We start from the raw sequence: 25555 nt of genomic DNA on the forward strand, positions 1-25555 counted from the left end.
ACCTGATTTTCGGCGGTCAGATGTCGTCGGTCAGTCTGGTGAGGTCAGTGACATGAGTCTGGTTGGTGTGTTCCATTCGATCAGCCGTCGTTATTGCCGTCTCCAGTCTTTTTGGCCGATTCAACATGTGTAATCATCTACTACCCGTGGTTCAGTAGGACCCGTCTGATTGGTGGAGGGATAGGTCTGGACTAGTGAATGAGTGAAGGAGAAGTTTCCATGTGAATGCAGCTCTGCCAAGGTACTGTACACTATTATTGTCTTCTATAATAGTCCACTCGCTGCTCAGATCAGATCTGAATGAGTGACAGTCAGTGTTGACTATGGACTTCATTCATTCCATGAAATAAACACTGTTAACATTGTTAGCATAGTGCGATTTCTCCTCAGTTTTTCACCTGCGACATCTTTCTTCTTCCAACAGTAGAAGTCCAAGAGCTGATAACACAAGTATCTTCTTATACTAACATCTGTTCAACAAGTACAACAACAACAAACCATTTGTGTCCTAAATCCGACCCAGACCACTTTCATGTGTGGTCCTAAACCCGACCCAGACCACTTTCATATGTGGTCCTAAATCTGACCCAGATGTGGTCCTAAATCTGACCCAGATCACTTTCATATGTGGTCCTAAATCCGACCCAGACCACTTTCATGTGTGGTCCTAAACCCGACCCAGACCAATTTCATATGTGGTCCTAAATCTGACCCAGATCACTTTCATATGTGGTCCTAAATCCGACGCAGACCACTTTCATATGTGGTCCTAAATCCAACCCCGACAACTTTCATGTGTGGTCCTAAATCCGACCCAGACCACTTTCATATGTGGTCCTGAATCTGACCCAGACCACTTTCATATGTGGTCCTGAATCTGACCCAGACCACTGTCATATATGGTCCTAAATCTGACCCAGCCCACTTTCTTATGTGGTCCTAAATCTGACCCAGCCCACTTTCAACTGTGGTCCTAAATCTGACCCAGCCCACTTTCAATTGTGGTCCTAAATCTGACCCAGACCACTTTCATATGCAGTCCTAAATCCGACCCAGTCCACTTTCATATGCGGTCCTAAATCCGACCCAGACCACTTTCATATGCGGTCCTAAATCCGACCCAGACCACTTCATATGCGGTCCCTAAATCCGACCCAGACCACTTTCATATGCGGTCCTAAATCCGACCCACACACTTTCATATGTGGTCCTAAATCCGACCCACACCACTTTCATTTGTGGTCCTACGTCTGACCCAGACCACTTTCATATGTGGTCCTGAATCTGACCCAGACCACTTTCATATATGGTCCTAAATCTGACCCAGCCCACTTTCATATGTGGTCCTAAATCTGACACAGCCCACTTTCAATTGTGGTCCTAAATCCGACCCACCCCACTTTCATATGTGGTACTACATCTGACCCAGACCACTTTCATATGTGGTCCTAAATCTGACCCAGACCGCTTTCATATGTGGTCCTGAATCTGACCCAGACCGCTTTCATAGCGGTCCTAATCCAACCCAGACCGCTTTCATATGCTGTCCTAAATCCGACCCAGACCGCTTTCATATGCTGTCCTAAATCCGACCCAGACCGCTTTCATATGTGGTCCTAAATCTGACCCAGACCACTTTCATATGTGGTCCTAAATCTGACATCGCCCACTTTCATATGTGGTCCTAAATCCGACCCAGACCGCTTTCATATGTGGTCCTAAATCTGACCCAGACCACTTTCATATGTGGTCCTAAATCCGGCCCAGACCGCTTTCATATGTGGTCCTACATCCGGCCCAGACCACTTTCATATGTGGTCCTAAATCTGGCCTGGACCACTTTCATATGTGGCCCTAAATCCGACCCAGACCCCTGTCATATGTGGTCCTAAATCCGACCCAGACCGCTTTCATATGTGGTCCTAAATCCGGCCCAGACCGCTTTCATATGTGGTCCTACATCCGGCCCAGACCACTTTCATATGTGGTCCTAAATCTGGCCTGGACCACTTTCATATGTGGCCCTAAATCCGACCCAGACCCCTGTCATATGTGGTCCTAAATCCGACCCAGACCGCTTTCATATGTGGTCCTAAATCCGACCCAGACCGCTTTCATATGTGGTCCTAAATCCGACCCAGACCGCTTTCATATGTGGTCCTAAATCCGACCCAGACCACTTTCATATGTGGTCCGAAATCCGGCCCCGACCACTTTCATATGTAGTCCTAAATCTGACCCAGACCACTTTCAATTGTGGTCCTAAATCCGACCCAGACCACTTTCATATGTGGTCCTAAATCCGACCCAGACCGCTTTCATATGTGGTCCTAAATCTGACCCAGACCACTTTCATATGTGGTCCTAAATCCGACCCCACCCACTTTCAATTGTGGTCCTAAATCCGACCCAGACCACTTTCATATGTGGTCCTAAATCCGGCCCAGACCGCTTTCATATGTGGTCCTACATCCGGCCCGGACCGCTTTCATATGTGGTCCTAAATCCGGCCTGGACCACTTTCATATGTGGTCCTAAATCCGGCCCAGACCGCTTTCATATGTGGTCCTATGATATACTGCAGAACCGATATTTTCTTACACCCCTATTACAAGTGAGAAGTTGTACTTTTTTAACTTTTACTTAAAGGAGTTGAATCACTACTAGTACTTTTACGAGAGTATTTTTTCACACAAGTAGCTGTACTTCTACTTAAGAACAGAATGTGAGTACTTTTGCCGCCTCTGTATATTCCCTGTTCATCCCATTTGGATCTTTATAAGAAATGCTTATATATGGACATGATAACCTGAAACAAACCTCAAACTGGCTCTGCACAACACTGCATTTCTTCAGTGTCGTTTCAGCACATTCAAGAAGCACTACAAATATAAAGCACCACTGATAGAATTATTATACGTCTCAAAAAACTATTTAATATGAGAACATGAGCTGAGTCCTTCATGCTGTTGGAAGAATGTGGGCATTTGTTTCTGAATGTCCTGAGTGTTTTCACACCTTGCAACAGAAGTGTCCATTTCTGATCAGATCACTCCAGACACATGTCGACATCAGGTCTGAACAGCGTCTAAATGATTAACTTTAACGTTCTGGCAGTAACCCAAGGCAGACTTTCCTGAAGCACTCATGTCCACTTTAAATGAGCCAAAAAGAAACATAAAAATAGGCTTTTTCATAAAGTAGTAGTTTTTAGTATGAATGTTGCTAGAATATCAAGTGTATTTAAGTGTGTTTGTGGTGATTCTCTAAAGGCCGACAGCATTAGCTTTTCAGATTGCCTCACCACACTAACTCGGTTGCATGGTCGGCTGCAAACGTCCAACCATGTAGTCCTGGTTTTGCACAGATACTTTGCAGAAGCCACAGAGCAAAACTCAATGGGAGCAATCTTTAATGTTGATGGAAGAAGCGTAAAACAAGTTGACCACAGTGGGAGAACAGAGACAGAAACAACTGCAGGGAAAACTGGTTAAGCCAGTGTTTTTCTACCTTGGGGTCACCTGAAATTTCTAGTAATTGATAAAAAATAAATAAATAAATAAAAACTTACTAATAAAAAATAGACGGTGAGTTGAGAGAGACAATCACAATACAAAGTAATCTACACCTGGCTTTTCTGCCTCTATCCATAATAATATACATTATATAGACTAAATGACATCTAAAATTAACCTTTATTTACAACATAGTAGAGCAAACTATTGAATGATCAAAACAAATTAATTTTACCAAAAAAAATGTCTGTGTTTGAATGTCTGGGGTCGCCAGTTAACCTTAGGGGTCCACGACTGAATCACATGACACTTCCAACACATCTTAGTGTTGGAAGTCAATCACATAGACCACTGGGGACAATTGCATTTGAAACACTCTCCCACGTTTTTTTTATATTGATAGAGCAAATACAACCGGAGATATGAAGGTTTAAAACCGGAGCAAACAAGTGATATAGCGTTATTATAGCGATGTGACGGCCCTAGGCCCTCTGTGCTGCCTGTCTGTGTGTCTGTGGATGTACTACCTTTCTTTGCAGTAGCTGCGTTGCGTCAGTGTGCGTGAGGCGGAGCCTGGGAATCGGAAACACCTGCGGCCGTGGTTCCCAGCCTATAAAGGATGGCTGTCCAGACCGCGCTCTCTCTCTCTCTCTGCCACCAGCTGGATGCTCAGCCCAAGCCACCTTTTGTTTCATTGTATTTTGTGTTCTGGTTATGGTTTCATTGGCATTTATTCGTTACTTTGTAAAATAAATCACGTTTAGCATTGATCCTCCATCCTCTGTTTGATATTTTTGTCGTGATATAAGCAAGCGTAGATTTCTGACCATATCTTCTACATTTTTGTCCTTTTTCAAAACAGAAAAAAAACTGGTAGAATGTGCGATTATAATCCACAGACTGCATTTGCAGTACAGGTAAGGGTGAGAAATGACCCCCATCGGAACCAGATGAGGAAACTGGGAGGACTGGGGGGGGGGGGGGGGGGGGGGGGGGACTGGACAAAACATCTATGTAAAGATCTGCTTTTATGTCAAATATTTGAGTATAGCTTTAATTTATTAGAATTTTAATTTTATTTACCTAATATTTGGAACCAATATTCACTTTTAAAGTCTTCGAAAAGCTTCGTTAAGCATCTTTGTGTTATTTATGCAATAAATTGGATGCATTTTTCAAATCAGGTTTTATATTTTTTGTGTATTTTTTGGCCTTTTGTGTTGATATAGTAGGTTAAAGTGAAAAAGTAATAGACAAATGAGATAGATGAAGCTGTGCTAAAAAAAACCTGCCACAAATGGGTATAGTAAACATTTATATATATAGTATATAAAGGCAAAATTAAAAGTAGAAAACGGCCAAAATAAGATCAGACCTCTAAGGGTTAAAATAGGGTCTTGAGTATAGAAAAGGCTGGAACCACTGGGTTAAACCAAACATCAAACTGTCTTCTCATGGAACAGTCCGCCCTTGTTGGGTTTCTCAGGTAATTGATCAGTCATCTTCAGATCAATCCGAGCAAAATAAAGTTGAATGAAGCTCGTTTTTGAAATGGGGAACTGATCATACACTTCCTGCTCGTTCCTGGTATTTAACTTCAAAGTCTAAGGTCTGTTTTCGTGAATCTACTATAATTGGTGAATGAAATGAGCCCAGCCCGTGTTCTTCGATTCGACATTAGCTAAAGCCACAGGGCAAAAAAAACCCTAAGCAGGCAGACACTGGTCAAATTCAGGTGAACCAGATAAGACAGGAAATGACTATTGTCCTTTGTGTGATTCCTGTTTTAGCTCTAATCTCCGAACCACCGGCTCCTCTGCCGTTTCATTAGATTTCTGTTCTGCGAAAACACCTCAGTTCACAGAGCTTCAACACTAATTCTTTTATCTTATTGAACCCTTTATTACTCGACAAACAGCAGCTTTCAGATGGGAAGGTGTTCGCTGTTATCTGGAAAAGACTAACACACAAGCTGCTAAAAGAGACCAGAGCGACAAGAAAAGTTTAAATTTGTGGATTATGGACCATCAGGTTTTTAACACCTCAATCAAGCTCCAATAAAATATTAATATAGACCATTTATTTAACTGGACCCAAAAATTAACACTTGGCAGTTAACAGACATCATGTCAGATTAGATCGGTCCTATGTCCAATAGTATTTCCACATGCTGCCACCTTTTAATGATGAAATTTTTTAAATAAATCAAATTAATTAAAAAAAACCAAAACAAACCTGTCATTTCCCAGTTTGAGATAAAGTACATCCATCCATCCATCCATCTATCTAACTTCTGTTCTTCGTATAGATATAATGATTTGTCAGATTGATTGATTAATTAGTGTAGATCATTCGTTTTATGAACCAGATTATTTGCAGAATTTTTCTTTGATAGGGGATGATGGGCAATATCCGGTTGCTTAACTAGAATTATTTATGCTAAAAATTCAATGAAAGACCACGAAAAGACAAACTAAAAAGCCAAGAAAGTCCAAATTTGTGGCAAATATATTGTGTTAAATCAACACCAACACCAAAGCAGCTGCTGCCTTGATACATTTTAACTCAATTTTTGAGAGTGAAGTAAAAAAAAGTCACGAAAGAGGTGAAAATCACAAGTGCTGTCATGTCGAAGCTGCAGAAACATCATCAGCACCTCTGACCTGAACATGGAGACATTTATGATGACATCATTTCCACTAGTTTCAGGTGGTACTCTTTGTATTTACATGTTTTCAGTCTGACAGTTCAACAGTTTTGCGACACATTTCAACTTTTTTCACTTGTAAAATAATCTTTATATTGGTAAATATATGTGTAGATGGTGCATAATTCAAAGAGGATCAAAAAAATCATCTGTTACCATTGACTGTGATACAGTAAAACACAAACAGAAGGGGAAGGACTCTATTGTTGTGCGACTGAAAATAAACCTGTTATCATCCACATCCACATTCACCGATAAGCCCCTTTTCCACTAACTTTCCCTGGAACTTCCATTACCAGGAATTTACCTGGGTAAGACAATTCCTGGTAATCTGTTTGGTTTGTGTTTCTACTGCATCTCAAAATTCCAAGAAATTTATTGAAATCACTCAGCTGTTTTTTGTTTCTGTTTTTTGGGTTTATTTGTTTTTTGTTTTGTTTCTGTTCATGTTGTTGGTATTATTATTATTATTATTATTATTATTATTACTGTAATTGTTTTGCATTGTGAGCTTGTTAAATTTTGGTTTTCGTGTTGTGTTGAGGTGTTGTGGTGCTTTGTTTTTATGTTGTTAATGACCCCAGGAAGAGTAGCTGCTGTGGTGTGCAGCTGCTAATGGGGATCAAACTAATAAAAAAAACCTAATAAAAACTCAGACGTTTTAAGTCGGTTACTCGAAGTACCACTGAATTTCTTCTGTGCTTATTTGCCAAATAGGTTCTTTAGTGTATCTGGATGGACAGACAGATGACTGCAATGCTAACAGAAGTTAGCTGAATACACTTTTTTGAGATCTCCTTATGAACCTCATTGTTCATTCACTTCTTGTATTGTCTCTTCTTTTGCAAATAATTACAACACAATCAAACTGAAGCTTGTAGAAATGGAATAACCAAGTATGGAACTGCACACTGGCTTAAAGGAGTGATAGTTTCTTTTTTTTCTCCAATGGAATTCTTCCTTTTCCCACATTTCCCTGTGGTCTCCATAAACTGTAAATGCTCTGCTTGGGTCTGAATTCTTCATTAATTCAACTCCACAGGTCCATCTTCAACCCTATTTCTGAGTAATGACACCAGAAAGGTGGTTTGGAGGTTTCTAAATTCTAAGAATAATGTTTGGTTTTTTTTCACTCAGATCAAAATATTTCAGCACTTAACCCTTTCATGCATGAATTATGAGAACCATAATCAAGATTTATTTTTTTCCTGAGTGTCTTTATTCCTCCTTAGGCATGAAAAAAACAAACAAACAAACAATGTGATGGAATTTTTTATGAACCCATATTTCATGGAGTTACAAAAATGTCCACTCAGCTGGACATCATGTGTTTAATTTTAGAAGCAAAGAAGCATTCCTTTACTGATATACTGTGTGAAAACTATGAAATAAAAACATTTTTAAAGCTCCTAATCTGATGTTTTCTCACATTGTAACAGTCTAATACTGATTATTACTCACTTTATGGAGATGATATGCAAAAAAAAACCCCACATTTTTGTTTAAAAACCAAAAAATAATAACAATTAGAATTTTTTTACGTTCAAACATGTTACTGCAGATCAGGTTTATCTAAAACAGAAAAGTTACAGAAATGGTATGAATTGCAGTGTATGGGATGATGCACAAGTGTCCACTGTGCTGACTGATATGGAATTAAAACAATAAAACACATGAATATATAAGAGAACACCTTTGTACAGCTGTCCACTGTAGTGACCACTATGCATGAAAAGGTTAAACTTAAACCTAAACAAACCTGAGCTGAAGTCACTGCAGACGACCTACAGCTACTGGGAACGTCTGTCTATGGTGTTAAACTGTCATTCACTTGTCATTTATGAACCTGCCTGTCATGTGTCTTGTTATCGTGACGCTGCCTGTTGGTTCACACTCCCACAGGGGGTCAAAGGTCACAGGGCTCTGTTATTCTTGCAATGACACGATACTCCCCGAACAGGCCATTTCCCCCACCCCCCCACCCCTTTCAAACAGCACACGCAGGTACTCAGGCTGGTGTTGAATATGTGCGTGCATGTGTTTGTGCATTTGTGTGTGAACGCCCTCTGAGCCCACAGCGTTTCCTGGCAACGTTTCCACTTGCGCTGGTAAGCCGAGCCGTCACACAGTGTTGCAGTGTACGGGGCACACGGTCGGCCTCTACGGGGCTGGATTTGGACGGCTTTGATTTAGACATTCCTTAAACCGATCTGAAATTTGGTTCCATTCCTCATTTACTGAACTATAATCCAGATGAATAAAACCAGAAGCTCACGGGGTCCAACGGAGGTGCCACGTACAAGTGTGAGGCTTAAGGTTGTAATGGAATAGCGCTGCTTACAAACACACTGGACCTGTGTGTGTGTACAACTGAGCTGTGAGGAGGCGTTCATAAATAACACCCCCTTCATGTTAGTAATGGAAGCTTAAGGTTTTCTTCTTTTTTTTTTTTTTCTTTTGCTTACTAGGAATAATCTTTTCCACCCGCTCCACCTCAGCAGCTTTAATCTGGCTGCAAATGAACCAGGCCTCTGTTCCAGGGAGGACTCAGAGGAGGGGGAGTTTGGGAGTAAGTCATTCACCTCTGCACTCGCTGCATTTAGTGGAACGCAAACAGCCGTTCAGTCCTGACGTGTGCGTGTTCCACAAGTGCAAATATGCATTAAAATAAGAGTGCTGTGTACATCATGTCTAGGTTTGGACAACAGTGGAGCTGCGATGAGGATGAAAGTTTAGGTGACGATTAATGGCAGCAGGGTGCAATTTGTCCAAAAATAACAGGGGGGGGGGGGGGGGGTTTGGTCGGAGTGGGGGGGTGGAGTGGCGGCAGTTATATACGTGGGGCTGCAGTCCATAACTAACATAACTAACGCTGATGTGAAACAAAAGTGAAACTTTACATACTTTCGATGTCCAACTCCTGGTTCTATTCTTCTCTTATACAGTGGATCTTACACGAAATGTTCACTACTTCAAAACTGTATCCACTGGATCCCCCATGAATTTGCCACGTTTTTTTGTTGTTTTCAGTGATTTTGGGGTTATAAAATTTCAATTAAAACTTTAGTGAAAAAATAAGTAAATAAATAACTTGGATTAGTCGTTAAAGCCGCCACCCGAACGCTGCCTTTCTCTGTTGGTGTTATCATTTAGTATGAAGCTGGGAGGTGAGACCAAAAATGAACGACAATTAAACTTTTCATAGGAGTGGATGATAATGATGATGCTAACTTCACAATAAGATTAAAAAGAATCACCTTTTTTTTTTCCAATTTTAAGACTAAGTTATAATCCAAAGATGAAAATAATGGAAAAGATGCTATTGTTCAATTTCTTTAAGAAGCAAATAAAGAAAGACTGCAACCTTATTCAACAAGATGAAAACAGTGTAAAAGACAGCTGCAGTTTTCATTCAAGCCTTATTAAGGATACAAAAACTAGGTCCATAGAAGAAAACAAAATATACACAATAAAAAGAAAGCCTCTTCTACAGATAAACACTGAAGCATTTAGCATTTTATTGGACAAAGTAGTAAACAATATTAAAAAAATGTAGAGCTGCAACCGATTAATCGACTAGGTACTTGAAGTCAATGCAAAAATTCCTGATTTGATTAATCGACTCGAACTGATTGAAGGGGTATATTCTATTGCAGTTTTCCTGAACTGAAGCTTCTTTGTGCGTCACAATAAGTGTCCCTGTGAAACACAACAGTGGAACCCATGTTCAACAGCAGAGAAATGAAGGAAACAAAGCTTTGATTCAGTAGAATTGTGATTGAATTTTTTTTTTTGATCACTTTGAGTCGATTAATTGGTTGCAGCTCCAAGAAAATGGAAATGCAATGCTCACAGACAGTATAAATTATACTGTGGTTGTCATGGCTGATGGTGATATGATCGTCCAGTCCGAACTCAAGACTCACTCATCCCATCTCTACAGACTTTGAAAGTGAACGTCAACTCATGTCAAATCCAACCAAATGACCAACACTATAATAATGACTGATCGCTGACCTCACTGCTTATTTAACCGTTATCACCTGCTAATTGAGATGACATGGACTCTTAATAGAATTAAACTGAAGGATTACATAACCCAAGGCTAATTTACGACCACTGCTTATGAGACACTCCTAACGTCCTCTATATCATTTCAAAGGCCACGGCTGCTCTTCAGCTCAGAGCAGTGGTTTCCAGCCTGGATACCAAACACTAGCGAAGGTGGTTTGAGAAAACCCAGGAACATTGTCCTTTCCATGAGGAGTCCACCAGCAGCCTTCCAAGGTCCTGAACTTTTGACATGCCTGTTCAACATTCGTCTTTGGCTTTCCCTAGCAACCCCCCATTTCCCAGGCCAGAGGGTCCCTCCCCCCAGGCATTTAAAGGGAGTAAAGAAAGGGGGGGGGGGGGTGCGATTTAGGGGGAGCTGTCTTGAGAAAAAGGGCATTTCTGGGGAAACTGAGCGCTCCCTGTTCTCCAAGAGCTTTCATGGTTGCCACTTGGCAACAGTTGGCCGTCGGTATTTCAGAATGCTGCTTTTCACGCCTGTCTGCAGGGCATGAAAAAAAAAAAAAAAAAGCCACACACACACACACTTGGGCTAAAGCGATGAAGAAAACCCGGCTTGTGTCAGCGCAGCAGATGCTTCTTGTATTGTCGCCTCTGGAGTCAGAAGCCACAGCGAGCGAGCGCCAATGTGACGTCATGTCGATGATATTCCGTTTCAAGTGGTCGTAAGCCCATTCATCTGAAATCATAAGCCAGGATGAATGGCCACCTGTCTGACTGCAGCCACGCAAAGCAAAGCACGACTCCACACCAACAAAACGGATTTCACGCCAACTAGACTTAGTCAAAATATGATGTCAAAGTTGAGCATCTTATTACTACAAAGATCTGAGTTAAAACAAATATTCAGCACTATTACAGAACGTTGTCAAGAAAAAAGCTAATTTTTTTTTTGTAGGAATCTATGTGGCATTCCAGCCAGTTTAGCGATGCAACATCATGTACTGTCATCTTGAGTTGTACGGTCTATTTTACTTTACTTTACTTTACTACCTTTATGTTTTTGCCAGCGTCTGTCTGTCTGTCTGTCTGTCTGTCTGTCTGTCTGTCTGTCTGTCTGTCTGTCTGTCTGTCTGTCTGTCTGTCTGTCTGTCTGTCTGTCTGTCTGTCTGTCTGTCTGTCTGCGAGATAACTCAAAAAGTTAAGGACAGATTTGGATGAAAATTTCAGGAAATGTTGATACTGGCACAAGGAACAAATGATTACATTTTGGTGGTGATCGGGGGGGCACTGATCTGCCTTGGCGGAGGTCTGTGCTCTCCAAGTGCTCTTCTAGTTTTTTTTCCTTTTTTTCTTTCTTTTGTATTTATTAATTTCTTTTCTCCTTCATATTTCTGTAAGCTACTAGCTAAAAAAAAGAAAAGCTAATCGTGTCATTTCTCAGACTCAGTATGTGGTTAATATTGTAACTGACATCTTGACAACTACTAATGTGAGCTACACCATCACCAGAGTAAACTATTTTAACCAAATGTAAAAGTCAGAAGACCTTAACTTCCTCAGACCCAAGAAATGTCTGCAAAGTACCCGTTTTTTTTTTTTTTTTGTTATTAAATAAGTGCCCATATTGGAAACATTATGATGCAACAGTTTTTTCAGATGCAGTTTTTAAAATTTTTATGGAATGTCCTTTGTGGTGGACAGTTTTTTTTGTTTTTGTGTAAAGTTGTGAAACTCTTGTCCACAAATGTTGACAGAAAACCCATAGCTGGGTCTTAGGAGGTTAAATAAAGTCTAACAATAAGTCTGTAAGTTCTCAGAGTCAGAACCAGACATGGAGAAGCTGTGTTCAGCTTCTATGTTCCACATGTCAGGAACAAACTTCCAGAAAACCTAAGATCAGCTCAAACTTTGTTTGTTGTTGTTGTTTTTCTCATGCCTATACTTTTTATTGCTTCTGCTGTAATGCTTTTAATGTTTTATGTAAAGCACTTCGAACTGTCTTGTACATGAAATGTGCTATAGAAATAAACCTGCCTTGCCAAAGATTAACATAACATTATTACATTTGGTGTTTTATTTCAAAAAACCTGTGACATGCAATAGTATTTGTAGAATAAATGTGGCGTTCAGTTCGTGTTGTGTCTACATGCTTAAACAGCCATTCGTCATGTGGGCGAGAACTGAGACAGATTATGGAAAACATTATACAATGTATGACCAGTGTAACCACACCCAAATCTACCCTGAAATCAGAAAGTTTACTAAAGCCTAAATAACATTTCCACTTTGAGCCAAGGTTATAATAGTTTTGGATTTTTCATTATAGTTTAGTTTTATTTAGTTATGACTTTTTTTTCTCCAATTCAGTTTTAATTTGTTTTTAGAGCAGGTTTGCTAGTTTTATTAGTTTTCATTTGTTCTAAATGCTTAGTGTTAGTTTAGTTTTAGTTTCTTTATATCTTTTATCTTCTTCGCCGTCATATTCAAATAAATCCCAGACAGGACTCTGCTGCGTTCTCCTAACTTTAGTCTCCATGTTTCCAGGTAGAGTGGGGACCAGAAGACGACTCTAAACGACAACTGACGAGACGTGACGGAACCCGAAGTGTCGTATGGTGCCGCTAGCTAAAATTGCTAGAGCGAAATAAATCAATTTCGTATTAATCCAACATTGACAAAGACGAAAATGAAGGGAATTTTATCCATAATTTTTTATCCCATTTTAGTGAGTTTTGTAAGCACACAATACAGTTTCTGTTAGTTTGTTTTCTTTTTAATTATAGTTTTTATTTATTTCACTTAACAAAAATGCTTTATCAATTACAGTTTTCGTCATTTCGTTAGTTTTCGTTAACGATAATAACCTTGCTTTGAGCTGAAATTAAACTCTAATACTTTACAGTGTTTATTCTAAGTTTGAAGAGGAACGTGTGTGTAGGTTTAAATCCACAGATACAGTTTCAGACAGAAAACTTTTAATTGACTTTGAAGGGAAGTTGAAATGAATAAGTTTTCTCTTCAAAGGGTTTGTTTGGGCGCCAGAGTGTGGATGCTGGCGTTGCAGATGGTGGACACTCCCTGTTGGACCACTCCCACTCACCTGTGTGTCCTCTGAGGACGCAGACAGGAGTGTGCAGTCAACACCAGCTGTTTTCCAACTGTCACACAGAGGAGCAGACTCTTCCATCCTCCTTTCCCCCCTTCCTTCTCTCCTTGCAGTCACTTCTCTAACCCCCACTTTTCCCTCTCTGGTTGGCTGATCTTTTCAGGCTGCACTTCAACAAAAGAAACAAAGGAGGCTGGACCACTTTGGGCCTATTTTACCCCTGCAGGGAAGAGGAGAAGGGGGCTACGAGGCCTGCAGACCACCTCCTTCTAAGCTGCAAGTAAAGTATTCTTATTCCGTACAAATCCTTACAACAACGGATGCAAAACAATGCAAATGGCACGCAAAGAACATTCCGTCATTTTCCACACGTGCACAAGAATGTGCATGTGTGCAGTAACTGAAAATGCAAAAGCAGAGAACCCTGTTTATTTTGTCATCTGCTAAAATGTTTACACTGTTGGGTTCCATTTTCCAGAAGCTGTGGCACATGCAGCACGCTTCATATTCAACGTAAAATGTCAAAATGCTCACACAGTTCCAGAGCTGCTCAGGAGTTAAAGACCTTGGGAATGAGCGTGTTTTTGTGGGGTGCGGTTGTACTGGCGGAGTTTCACAGGTTGCCATTTTCCTGTTCTGTGCTGTGCCATGTTGTCAAACCGTACGTTGGCTTCGTGGGCGTGTTTCCACTGCCTGCAAAAGGACTTCAGGATGTTTCATGTTTCTCAAAGCTCTGAGAAAATGTCCAAATGAAGACAGCAATCCTTAAATCCACCTGTTTGTCTGTTAGACCAGCATCTTCCTGTGGCCAAATCTGGACTTTTCCTGAACGCTCTCCAAAATAGAAATATCTTAGAACTCCAGTTAGTTGTAAAAGTGTTAACTGATACGGAGCTGGTGTAAAACACTGACGTAAACCTACAGGAGCAGCAGCTGTGAAGGCAGTAAGAAAGACTGGCTCTCATGGACATTTTCTTGAATTATCCTAATTTAACTAATTTTCAAGTACCAACGTATAAATAACAGCACTGTCAAAATGTTCCTGTTAAGCTGACTTCATCTTAAATGGTCTGTTCAGGTTTTTTTTTTAGAGTGTTGGACTTTGCTGTTGCAGCAACGTTGAACTAAGTTGCAGTTTGTACCATTAATGTCACCATCACAACTTCATACATTTAGGAGATTATTTCAATTTAATTACAACAATACTTAAAAGTCTGTATGAACTAAAATGTTTAGTTCTGCAGTTTACAGTTTTACCATCAGGTCTGGATCCAGCCTCTGAACTCGTACTAGTGAATCTGATTTACACAGATGCTTTAATGACGTTAAAATCATGACTAAACTTCCAGAAACCAGAGAAAACATAAGAAAAACCTATAGCTTTGTTGTAACTTAGTATACTTTAATAGAGGTGAGAAAACTGTGAATCTATGGAAGAGGAGGACCACTAGGAAAAAAAAAAAAAATGAAGGTCCAATATATTTATTATTGTTCTGAGAAAAAAGTCAGAATTCTGAGATTAAACTCAGAATTCTGTTATTTACTTTCTTTATATATACTTTTTTTTCTCTCTCTTTTTTCTTCCTTTCAGTGAGCATTATTGATATCCTTTTTTCTTTGCAAAAAAAAAAAAAGAGAACAGTGTGCTTTGTACCATTGATGTTCCGTGTGATATCTTATGAAACTGTTCTGAATAAAAACTTGAATTTAAAAAAAAAAAAAAAAAGGCTGAATTCTGAAAAAAACAAAACACGGAATTCTGACTTTTTCTCAGAATTCAGATTTTTTTTTTCTGACATTCAGGGAGAGTGTCACTTTTGCTTTATGGGATGCAAGAGGAGTACAGCAGGCTGACATAATGATGGATTTAGGTGACTTTTTACACAGAATTCTGACTTCTTTCTCAGAATAATAATAATAAAAAATTTTTTTTTTTTTAAATCGATTGGACCATATATATATATTTTTCTTTCCAGTGGCCTTAATCCTCTTCCGTTTTGATTCAGTCTGTAGATCATGATTATATCTACAAAGCTTGTCATATAATCTTTGGAGCAGATTTCCAGCCCTATTTTTTATGAGTTCGGAAGTAGCTTTAGTTTTGTTCTGTGGAACTGACAAATATTAGTTCAGTTTTTATGTACTTTTGTGTTAATTCTAGTTTCTCCAGCCTGTACTTACAGAAGCTAAGTAAAAAGGTAGGATTATGTCAGAGTTACATTAAGAAAGCCTCTCTGTAATTGCTAATAACCTGCATTAATACGACACTTCTGAATCAGGTTTCCCAGCACAAACTCAATAACACAGCCTTTTATTTGAATTCATGGCATCAGGAACATAAAGGACCCAGAGCTGACCAGTGACAGGTCTTCCAGTCTTTCCTTGGCATCTCCATAGACAGTCCCATATACAGTATGTGCAGTATATGAGGCCCAGGCCAGTCTGAGCTAAACCACAGTGTGGCATTCATGTGCAAAAGTTTCCATTTAGCTGTACGGTCAAGGAAAGAAAATAAATGAGGAAAGTACAGCAGTGTTGGTACACTGAAGTGGACCTCCTTAAAGAACACTGGTCTATAAGTCAAACACTTCCAGAATAAAAGTAGTTAAACTTGACCAAATTTGAGTCACTAATAAAGAAAAATTAAAGCAGTGATATTTGTCTTTTTTAAATGGAATTCTTCATTTTCCAACATTTCCCTGTGGTCTCCATAAACCGAGCGCTTCTATTTTAACCGGCACAGCTTACAGTAGAGTGGATCAGGAAACGTACAGACCAATGACATGTACGTAGAACCATCCCACATGATCTCACTCAGCCAATCAGGTGTGTGCATTCCAAGGTTATAATAGTTTTGAATTTTTCATTATCGTTTAGTTTTATTTAGTTTTGACTTTTTTTTCTCTAATTCAGTTCGTTTTAGTTCGTTTTTAGAGCAGGTTTGCTAGTTTTATTAGTTTTAATTTTTTGTAAATGCTTAGTTTTAGTTTAGTTTTAATTTTAATTTTAGTTTTGTCGTATCTTTTCTCTTCTTCTCCATCGTATTCAAATAAATCCCAGACAGGACTCTGCTGCTTTCTCCCAACTTTAGTCTTCATGTTTCCAGGTAGAGTGGGGACCAGAAGTCAACTGGAAACCACAAGTGATGGACCCCGAAGTGTCGTACGGTGCCACTTGCTAAAATTGCTTGAGGGAAATAAATTGATTTCATATCAATCTGACACTGACAAAGACGAAAACGAAGGGAATTTTATCCCTAATTTTTATATATTTTAGTTAGTTTTGTAAGCACACAATACAGTTTCAGTTAGTTATCCTTTTTTTTTTTTTTTTTTTTTTAAATTATAGTTTTTATTTATTTCAGTTAATGAAAATGTTTTTACAATCCTAGTTTTCGTCATTTCGTTAGTTTTCGTTAACAATAATAACCTTGGCACATTCAAAGCAGTAAACTGTGAATGACAGTGGAACAGATGAGAGAGTTAGAGCAAACAGCAATATTCATTTATATGGAAATACTGAAAGGAGTTCCTGTTTAAGTTCATGGGTTCTTCTGATTTTTTTTTTGAATTTTTTTTTTTTTGCTGTGTTATCCATTTAGTATTGAGTATCGTGTACTTTTAGCGGTATCAGTATCTTTTCCTGAATTTTTTGTATCATGACATCCCTACTTCAAAACACTGTCTGTACCAAGGTTATAATAGTTTTGGATTATTCCTTAATATTTAGTTGTATTTAGTTTTGACTTTTCTTTTCTCTAATTCAGTTAGTTTTAATTAGTTTTTAGAGCAGGTTTGCTAGTTTTTATTAGTTTTGGTTTTTTTCTAAATTCTTAGTTTTAATTTAGTTTTAGTTTGTTAATATCTTTTATCTTCTTCTCTGTCAAATTCAAATAAATCTAATACAGGACTCTGCTGCTTTTTCCCAACTTTAGTCTCCATATTTCCAGGTAGAGTGGAGACCACAAGACGACTCTAAACGAAAAGTGACAAGAAGTGACGGACCGTTAAATGTCATATGGTGCCAGCAGCTAAAATTGCTTGAAGGAAATAAATCGATTTTATATCAATCTGGCATTGACAAAGACGAAAACGAAGGGAATTTTATCCATAATTTTTTTAATCCGTTTTAGTTAATTTTGCAAGCACACAATACAGTTTCAGTTAGTTATGTTTTTTTTCTTTTAACTATAGTTTTTATTTATTTCAGTTAACGAAAATGTTTTTCCAATTTTAGTTTTCGTCATTTCATTATTTTTCATTAACGATAATAACCTTGGTCTGTACGTGACAATACATGGACTTTACAGGTTCTATCAGTGGAACACTTCTAAATCTACTGGATAAATGGACAGAAACCAACATATATGTGGAAGAACACACCATCATATATATTAAAACATGAGCTAAGCAGCACTTTGGTCATTTGTTTCTGATTCATCTGATTAAAGTACGTCAGATTTAACACATTTTACGACTGAAGCAGATATTTTCTAATAAACTGTCGAGCAGTGGAATCAGACATATTCAGCCACGAAGCTTTGAATCCGATGCCTTTTATTCGCTAGTGTCAAAATTCTGCATCATTCAGTTCTACATCATCATTTTTCCAGCTGCATGTAAATACACAGAGGTGATTCATTTCAATAGAACAGAATAGAACAGAATAAAGCCTCTTTGTTGCTGAACAGAGTATCAGACAATAGAATTATGAGTGTACTTCAGTCTTTTTGAACGCACCGTGGAGCATTTCATTGTATTCTGTACAACGACAACAAAGGCTTTCAACTGTATTATCTGAACGTATTTACTGGAAATGAAAAAAAAATACAATTGTCAATCTCAGCCCATAACGAATCTATGGCTCAGAGACATGTGAAGTAATGACATCATGTAGGTGTTGGTCCAACTGCTTTGTATCTGCTTCACCATCTCCTCTGAAATTCTCTGGATGACGTGTAAGCAGCAGTGGAACGAGCCTGGACCTGCCGCTAACGTTCAACAGATTCACATGAAAACTTTAGAAATACTAAAACCATATCAAGTAGGGCTGGAAGGAAATATCGGTTCGGCAATATATCCTGATATTTCATTTCATGATACTGTATCAATATTAAAAAGTACTGTATCGATATTTTTAGGTATTTATTCAAATGGAGACATGGCGGAGGTTCATTTTTGGGGATTTTTGGGGTATTTTGCTGTGCTGTTTGGGTACTCAAAATGTACTACTGAAAAGTACTTGTGATATTGCAGGTCATGCATGTAGTTTTTTTTAAATTGATAACACTGTTTTGTTCAATAATGGTTATTTCAATCATCCTAAAATTACTTTCTACTGTCTGAGAAAGGCAGATGTTAGTTTCTTTGTTGGGGGTCACACAAAAATAATTGTTATGATGTTGGACGATTCAGGGATTGAACAGTATGTATACTATTCACAACTAATAGAATATGAACATCTGAGCAGGATCTTAAACTGTAATATCTGTAAAACATAATTTTATTTATTTATTTGTGTGTGCGTGTTTTGTACTTGTAATTTTATTTTAATTTGTGTGTAAAAAACGTTAGTTTTTACCGAGAAAAGTTTTGTGATATAGAATTAAATCCTGTTCAGATCTAAGAAAAATTTGTTTAGTATTTGTGCATATTTCTGCTATAATTGAATTTTTCCAGGAAGTAATCTCTGGGTCTGGATCTTCCTTTGGGTCTGGATCTTCCTCCGGGTCTGGTCTGGATCTTCCTCTGGGTCGGGATCTTCCTCCGGGTCTGGTCTGGATCTTCCTCTGGGTCTGGATTCTTCCTCCGGGTCTGGATCTTCCTCTTGGTCTGGATCTTCCTCCGGGTCTGGTCTGGATCTTCCTCCGGGTCTGGATTCTTCCTCCGGGTCTGGATCTTCCTCTTGGTCTGGATCTTCCTCCGGGTCTGGTCTGGATCTTCCTCTTGGTCTGGATCTTCCTCTGGGTCTGGATCTTCCTCTGGGTCTGGATCTTCCTCTTGGGTCTGGATCTTCCTCTTGGGTCTGGATCTTCCTCTTGGGTCTGGATCTTCCTCTTGGGTCTGGATCTCCCTCTTGGGTCTGGATCCCCCTCTTGGTCTGGATCCCCCTCTGGGTCTGGATCTCTCTCTTGGTCTGGATCTCTCGGTCTGGATCTTCCTCTTGGTCTGGATCTCCCTGGTCTTACAGCTGTACCAGACTATGGAACTGAAAACCATTTGACTGACAAACAAAGGACTGATCCACACCACTGCTTCTTCTTGTTTTTTATGTCGGTTACCAAGGCAACAACGTGCACTGACGACTGGTGAAATGCACCAAATCTAAGCAATTTAGATTCATTATTATGGGCTGTATTTATCGGTGAAAACTGTAATCATCGGAATTATCTGAATGACGTCATTTTTTTCATTATCGGGGCCCGATAGTTATTGTGTGTTCCTAAGAACGTGTGTCTTCAAGGACTTCAGAAGGACAGAGGGAAAACAGGAAGGTACATGTGTGTGGAGTATTTGCCCCGCCCACTCCGCCCTCACCTCCCCCAGGTGGAGGTCTCATCTTCTCATGCCCAGAGCAGTGACAAAGCCCTTCTCATCCGTGTCACCCTATCTGAGCGGCAGGGCCTCTTTCTCTGAGGGCTTCATACAAACGGCTGCTTCAGCTGTAGAGATGGAAACGATACGGGAGCAGGAGTGTGCATGAATACAGGCAGACGCAGGGGAATACTGTGGAAAGGAGCGCCGTGAAAAGTGTCAGGTTTGGAGTTAGGAGCGATCATTTGTGGAGAGGAAGGAAAGGATGAAATTGCTGGAGTTCTGCAACAGAGGGTGATGTATGGAGGTTGGAGTGGGATGTGAGTGAGACGGTACGAACGCACACATCAGGTCACGGCGTGTGCGTTCTGCTGGAATATATGCACACAGACGGACACAGGGACCAGTTCAGCATGTGTCCAACGGGGGTCTGTCAGTCTGAGGCACGTCAGACAACTGTCCTATCGACTGATGTTGCATAGAACACATGAATGAGGTCCCTAATGTGGGTCACCGTTCAGGAATGTCATCTGTTTAACTGCCAGGCACGCAACACACACTATCTATTTTTCTGAATGACATGTTCCTGTTTTTGTTTTTTTTTTACATGCTGCCACTGTTTTACTGGCTGGAATAATGCATCAAGGCAAGGCAGATTTATTAGTATAGAGCAATTCATATACAGGGATATTCACAGTGCTTCTGTTAGAGGGGTACATCTGTGGAATAATCTAGTAAAGCTTTATTTGTATAGCACTTTTTAAAACAACATGTGACAAAGTGCTTCACATAAAGGAGAGATAGATCAAATCAAATCAAATCAAATTTTAAGCCGATTTACAGAAACCCAACAGAATCCTTATTTGGAGCAAAACTTAAAAATGTCTTCTTCAATTTTTACATTTAAAAGGATGTATAAATCCACTATAATAACAAAATATAGAACATCATAGAAGTACGCATAAAATAAGATATTATTGTAGTTAATTGGTTATCATGATAAGAAGATACAATGATCAATAAATATGATAGTATTTGGAGTAAATATTTAAAGTGCATATAAATAGTATAGTTTATATTAAAAACGGGTGATTACGTAAATCTGATTGTGTGTGAGGTGACTAAAAAAGTGTATATGAATGGTTTGTATGGATGTTTTGTGTTATTGTAAAAATATGAAGAGGAAAATGTGTGTTAACAAAGCAAAGGAAGTGGATGTAGTTTGATTATTAGTTTGTAAAAGGGGGTGGGAGTCAATAAGTTATACTTCTTCCCACTCCTTTTCGAGTGCAGAAAAATTTTATTTATTTATTTTTTTACCATGTTGTACGACTCTGTTATCTGATGATTCTATGTGCTTGAAATAAACTACTACTACTACTACTACTACTACTACCACTACTACAAAAAGGAAAAGAGACAGGTTAAAAACACACAATTACAATTAAAACATAATCAATAAAACATAAATAATAATCAATTAAAATAAATTAAAAGAGAAGAGTGCTCCAATCTTAAACTCGAAAAAATCCGATATACATTACATGGATCTGAACAGAAGTTTCATAAAATGTGGAAATCTTTCTTAATCTTTTTTGACAGTCCTACGACGCATGCACAAGGCCCTTAACAAGTTCAGATGTACAGTATGTGTGTATGGAACACTCTGATATGTCATTTTATTTATATTTACAGCGCCAAATTGTATACGCAAATAGATCGGGTGACAGCAAAGGGTTTGGGAATGGTTAAGTGGGTTTTGTTTGATTTTTTTTCTTGTTTTTATGAGTTTGAATACCTGTGTGTATTCTGTATTTTGAAATTTAATAAACATATCTAAACAGGTAAAAGGTCAGAGGTCAGACAGAACCTTTTCAGGTGTTCTATGCACAGTTGAACAGAGCTGTTTTCAGCCTGGACTTAAACACTGTCACAGTACAGGTCTGTCTCACTGTTCCAGAGTTTCGCTCATGGAATGTAAACGCAGCTTCACCTGTTTAGTCCTGAATCTGGGCTCCAGCAGAAGACCAGTCCATGAGGTTCTCAGGGTCCCAGATAGTTCATATAGGACCAACATGTCCCAGACAGACTTTGGTTTTAGACCACAGGTGTCAAACATGCGGCCTGGGGGCCAAATCTGGCCCGCCAAAGGGTCCAATCTGGCCCGTGGGATGAATTTGTGAAATGCAAAAATTACACTGAAGATATTAACAATCAGTAGTGTCAAAATCATTTTAATTCAGGTTCCACATACAGACACACATAGTGGGTCAGACCAGTAAAATATTATCATAATAACCTATAAATATTGACAACCCCAAATTTTCCCTGTTTTTTGGTGTAAAAAAGTAAAATTACATGAATTACCAAAATATACGTTTGCAAAAAATGTGAATAACCTGAACAGATACGAACAAACGGAAATGTCTTAAGAAAAGTAAATGCAATTTTACCAACATTCTGCCTGTTACTAAATGTTTTGTGCAATTGTAATGCACGCGTAAATGATACACTGATAAACCGAGGCATTATTTTGTTAAAAATGCACATGTTCTTCTTAAGACATTTCAAGTTGTTCATGTTATTCAGATTTTTAATGAAACTTTGTAGATGTAAACCTGATCATAATATAATTTTACTTTTTTCACTGTTTCACTTGAGATCAAATTTGGCTGAATGTGGCCCCTGAACTAAAATGAATTTGACACCCTGTTCTCGACCATGGACAGACTTCTACAGGAGCAGAGTTGTTTTAAAGTCTATTCTCTGAGCCACAGGAAGGCAGTGCACAGACCTGGACCAGGACTAATATGGGTGCATCAATATAATACATCTACTGGTGCTGAATACATGGATCCGTTTTCCATTTATATTCATCTCCAAATATCCCACTTCACACTCCCAAGCACACCGAAAATAAGACTTCACACCAAAAAAAAAAAATACAAACCCATAACCTTTGTCAAAGTGCGGACTTGCTTTCCACAGAGGCCTAATAAAATATTGAAATATTCACCATAAAAACTCAACCAACACTCTGGAGCTGATACTAATGGATAGGACAGCCACACTGCTTTACAACACATTTGTCAGCTGTAAACACTTTATGAACTCAGAGCGTGTATTGACCACATTTAGCACTTTTACACCATTAAGGCAGTGGAAGCAGGCGTCTGCAGAACAGGTCCTGCCCCACAGTTAAATGTACCAACATTACACTTTTAGTGTAAAACACTCATTATAAACAAACTAGATTGAATCTTATCGATGTTAGACACAACCTGTGATGAATTCAACTCATTATAAATGTCTGAGACAGAAAGAAAAGAAAAACTGTGATGCAAGCAGTAGTCGCTTCTCCACTGGACATCTGCGCAAACCTGAAAATCTTGTACTACATTTCTATATCGTAAGCTTTAATATGTGTATAATTTGAAAATTTCACCAGAAACTACTAAATTAATAAATTCATATAGCCATTTAAGTAAATAATCTGTGTTCATTTTAGAGTTTATAGACATCAGACATGAAATCTACCCTAAATTATAAAAAAAATTGTGGAAAAAATGGCTAGGTTTTACATATTAATTTTCTAATATATATATATATATATATATATATATATATATATATATATATATATATATATATATATATATATATATATATATATATATATACACACACTTTTTTTTTTTGTTATCCATGCTGTAGAATTTTAACTCCTTGTAAATATTTATGTTTTATTATGTAATATCATTGTAATATGTCATGTAGGTCACTTTTCTGTGCTACTGAACGTGGACCCTTTGCCTATTTCTATGTTTTATTATGTATTGTAGTTGTAGATGTTATGTATTGTGACCTTGGTACAAAATAATAATATCTTCAATACCTTTTTAATATGATACAGTTATAATCATCATATTATAAACACTGTAAATATATAATTATGTTACATTGAACATCGTACCAGTGAATACATTTGTAATATCATGTGCTTTTACATTTGTGGAATTAACATTTTTTGCATTTATATATACCTTAAATAAACTTTTTTTTTCACAGTCTCAGAAGTCTATAGTAGAAACCTGACCCAGGTCACAGTGAGGTTAAAGGTCGAGCTCACTTAAAACAACTTCAGTCAAAATCCACCACGAAGACATGTTAGATACGACTGAGTGTTGATGTGGATCAGCGAACACTTGACTCATGTCCATAAAAGGCTTAGTCTGCGTCAGTAATATTAACCAGTTCTTCAGTTGTGTTTGTGTTTTACAGTCAGACTGTACTCGGTGAATGTGGTGCATGTGCTGGTGCTTCAGCGGTGACCTTAGGCAAACAGCAGCTTCATTCATTAGGGAACATTTGTGAGCACACACTAACACACTAACACACACCATGAGCTGCATGTGGCACAAGGCTGAGTTAATAATTCACACTCTTCCAGCGCACTTCACTGGCTGCTTCAAAGGGAGTTCAACATCCAAATCTATTTTACATTCCATAGCCCTGCACGGATCTGGGTCTCGGTTTCATATCTGAATAATGAACGGCCTACCCTGTTTAATTAAATCCTCTGAGAATCCTGAGGAGCCTTATCACTACCCTTGTTATCAAAGAAAATCCTCAGCGCCCCCCCCCCCCCCAAAGAGGTTTGCTGATTCAGAGAATGGACGTGGACACACTGAATGTCCCTCCTGTCCAGCTCGGATACCAAAGGAAATCTGTATGAAACCATATCTGGGTTCTGGTGTGTGGAGATGACAGCCTGTCCAGAATCACACCATGAACACACAAAGAGCTGGGATTCACAGCAAATACAGACACTTTTAGTCACTTCAACAGATTTGCAAAACAAACAAAAACAAACACCCCCCAGCTTTCAGACTTTATCTCATGGTTTGCATTAATGATAAATAACTGTTTCAGATGTTGTTTTATCAACCTAAAAATGGGTCAAATCAAGCAAAGTTGCTGTTTAATGACCTGTAAATTTTTAACTAAATGATACAAATGCGTTTCTGTGTAGGTGTTAACAAGTACTTTAAAATGGTACGTATGATAATTGGAGTTTGCTTTATTATGTGAAAATTATAAAAAACATGCTCAGTCATGTAGCCACTGAAAAAGTAAATCTACTTTTTAGGGTTTAGGCCAGGGGTGGGCAATTAATTTTCCTATTGGGCCACATGAGAAACTTTGACCGTTATTAAGGGTTGGATCAATACACATGCAGCTCTGCTCAATATATATCTCTCTGTATACTTTACTATAATATAAAAACAGTAAAATGCAACAATACAATGAAAATGTGCAGCACAGAATTCAACTATTTAATGAATATTCACAAAAAGACTTAAACCAGCTCCACATTAAATTTACGTGAAAAACAGTAAATGCATCCATCTTTGTTTGTTTCTGTCTCAGTTCCTTTTCTTTTTCTTTACCTCTGACTTCAGTAAACAAACACATAGTGATAGTGATTTATAGTGATTTAGTGATTTATTCTGAAAATACAATGAAATTTAACATATATGCACTTGCAAAACATGCATAATAATACAGATATCAAGAATCATAACAATCTTAGTCAGAAGAAAAGCACAATAATTCCATTTACATGCCCGAAAAGGGGTGGGAAGAAGTATAACTTATTTAATCCCACCCCCTTTCCCTA

General features: G+C 38.4%; 1 protein-coding gene across 2 annotated transcripts in view; it reads right to left on the reverse strand.

The window, feature by feature from the left end:
- Window positions 1–25555, reverse strand: part of plxnb1b (plexin b1b) — a 261375-nt gene that overhangs the window by 219585 nt on the left and 16235 nt on the right. The gene's annotated exons all lie outside the window — the stretch shown is intronic.

This window comes from Sphaeramia orbicularis, chromosome 5 (assembly GCF_902148855.1).
Source record: "Sphaeramia orbicularis chromosome 5, fSphaOr1.1, whole genome shotgun sequence".
NCBI classification, from domain to species: Eukaryota; Metazoa; Chordata; class Actinopteri; order Kurtiformes; family Apogonidae; genus Sphaeramia; species Sphaeramia orbicularis.